General features: G+C 55.0%; 1 pseudogene; it reads right to left on the bottom strand.

The window, feature by feature from the left end:
- The window catches only part of LOC125907633 (large subunit ribosomal RNA), a 7,805-nt pseudogene that overhangs the window by 2,789 nt on the left and 2,516 nt on the right, over positions 1-2,500 (bottom strand).

Genomic DNA, 2,500 nt, shown 5'->3' with positions numbered 1-2,500 from the left:
TTCGGCATCAGGCAGGTCAAGGCATTCGTAATCCGTGAAGCCTTATTGACCACCCTCTCCAGATGCCGGCTGTGGTGCTGTTTGCGGCAGAGGTCCACTCCCAGGTACTTCAGCGTTTCCGTGGATTGGATCGAGTGACCGCCCGCTTGAAGCTCTGCGAGCTGCGGGACATGATGGGTACAAAAGATCATGAACCCGGTCTTTTGGTGGGCAAGTTCCAAACCGACTCCTTGCAGCCACCGCTCGATCCTCTCCAGGTTAGCCGTTGCTAATGCGCTGACCTGTTCCGTGGTCCTTCCCAAAAATGTGAAGGCCACGTCGTCAGCAAACCCGATGATGTCCGCTCGTAGTCCTTCGAGCGGCAAGCGGAGTAGGTCGTCGTACATGACGTTCCAAAGTGTTGGTCCTAGAACCGAACCCTGAGGAACGCCAGCAGATACAGTCCTCGACACTATTCCTTCATCCGTATCGTAGTGGAGCGTTCGGCCAATGAAATAGTTCCGCAGCAACGCCTGCAAATAAGGCGGAGTGTTTTTACGCTGCAGAGCTTGGCCGATCGCTGTCCAGTTTGCCGAGTTAAAGGCATTCCGGACGTCCACCGTTACCACCGCACAGAGACGATCCCCCTTTCGCTTTTTGTCTAGAGCGACTTTACCATTGTCCATCACCCGAGTGATGGCATCAACGGTTGAACGCCCTTTACGGAAACCGTACTGGGCGTCCGAAAGTCCCCCGGTCGACTCCAGATGGGTTGTCAGCCTCCGCTGAATCAACCGCTCTAAAATTTTCCCCAGCACACTCAGCAAACAAATTGGCCGGTATGACGAGGGCTCCCCAGGTGGTTTTCCCGACTTGGTAAGCAGCACCAGTTGTTGCCGCTTCCATGCGTCGGGAAAAGTGCCTGCCTCCAGTAGCTGCTTGTAGCTTTTGGCAAAAACTTCCGGAAAAGCCAGAATTGCCGCAGCTGCAGCCATATTTGGAATATTGTCGTCCCCCGGAGCTTTCTTGGGGTTGAGTGAGCGGGCAATTTCCTTCAACTCTTCCGCCAACTCCTCCTCCGAGACCGGATCCTGTGGATCCTCACCTACTTCCGTCTCGGGCCACTCCATCGGGGGACGATCGGGAAAGAGCTCATTCACGATGAACTGGAGCTTGTTGGCATCCCGTTCCATCGGAACCCGAGCTCCTTCCCACTGCTGCTTGCGGATTTGGTAAGCAGGGCCAAAGCCGTGCGGTTCCAATTGTTCCGGCAGATCCTGCTTGTGTTGGTCCTTGCTGAGCTTGATGACCCGTTCCAGGGCCGCGCGTGCGTCCGACTTCATTTGACGCCTTTCCTCGCGCTGCTCCTCGGTCCGGGCCCGGTTGAACCGCCGTTTCATTCCATGAAAATGGCTGCGCAACCGATCAATCTCGGACGTCCACCAATAAACTGGCCGCCGGCCCTGTCGCCTTGGGGGTTGCCTAGGCATTGTGCCATCACAGGCCACCGTAATGGCTTGGGTCAGCTCCTCTGGCGTAGCAACATGCCCAAAAATGTCCTGGTCCCTCAAGATTTCAACGAACAAATCCTTGTCGAAGAATCTTGTGGACCACCTTCCCCCATTCGCTGCTGAGTGTACCTCGTTGTTGGCGCGCTGTCTCGGAACCCTGCCGACCACAAACTTGATAATATTGTGGTCACTTGGGGTTTCGTCACACACGCGCCAATTGTTGTCCCCTACCAAGGAGGGGCTGCAAAAGGATACGTCCACGATGGAGTTGCGACCATTTGCCCCAATCCAAGTGCTCTGGTTGCCCTGGTTCAGGAGAACCAATCCCAGAGCAGCCGCCGCATCCATCACAACTCCCCCCCTAGATACCCTTTCCCCGTCGTTTGGCCTCCGCTCCATCCCCCATGCACCTGACCAGGCGTTTACATCACCCCCGATCACGGTGTCCCGATTCCGTGGAAGTACAGACACGATTTCGGTCCATTTGCGTTTGTACTCCTCGACAGTCAAATCGGAACCCACGGGTGGTAGGTAGACAGAACAAAAAACGATTCCCCGCATCTCGACCACAACGAAGTCCTCGCGTTGGTTGTCAATGATGCGCTGAAAAGGATAATCCCCAACTGATACCACTGCTACCCGACCAGTGGTATCGGTAACCCAATTGCTGTTATTATTCGGCACCCAATAGGGGTCCGAGATAATCAGAATATCACAACCCTCGGCACGAGCACTTTGCAAAAGCAAGTCTTGTGCCGTTTGGTCATGGTTGAGGTTCTGTTGGAACACTCTAATCATGACTGGGCTGTGGGGTTACCTTTCCAAAGTAGCGGCAACTGCGCTGGCCCAGCGAATGCCCGATTGCATCCGGGCCCTCGCATCCCAAGCACTTCCGCTCCCTGGCATTTGGCTACCTTAAGAGAGTCATAGTTACTCCCGCCGTTTACCCGCGCTTGCTTGAATTTCTTCACGTTGACATTCAGAGCACTGGGCAGAAATCACATTGTGTC

The sequence above is a fragment of the Anopheles coluzzii genome (genome assembly GCF_943734685.1).
Source record: "Anopheles coluzzii chromosome X unlocalized genomic scaffold, AcolN3 X_unloc_10, whole genome shotgun sequence".
Taxonomy (NCBI): domain Eukaryota; kingdom Metazoa; phylum Arthropoda; class Insecta; order Diptera; family Culicidae; genus Anopheles; species Anopheles coluzzii.
Note: the sequence above shows the minus strand (reverse complement) of the source record. Positions and strands in the feature narration are given on the sequence as shown.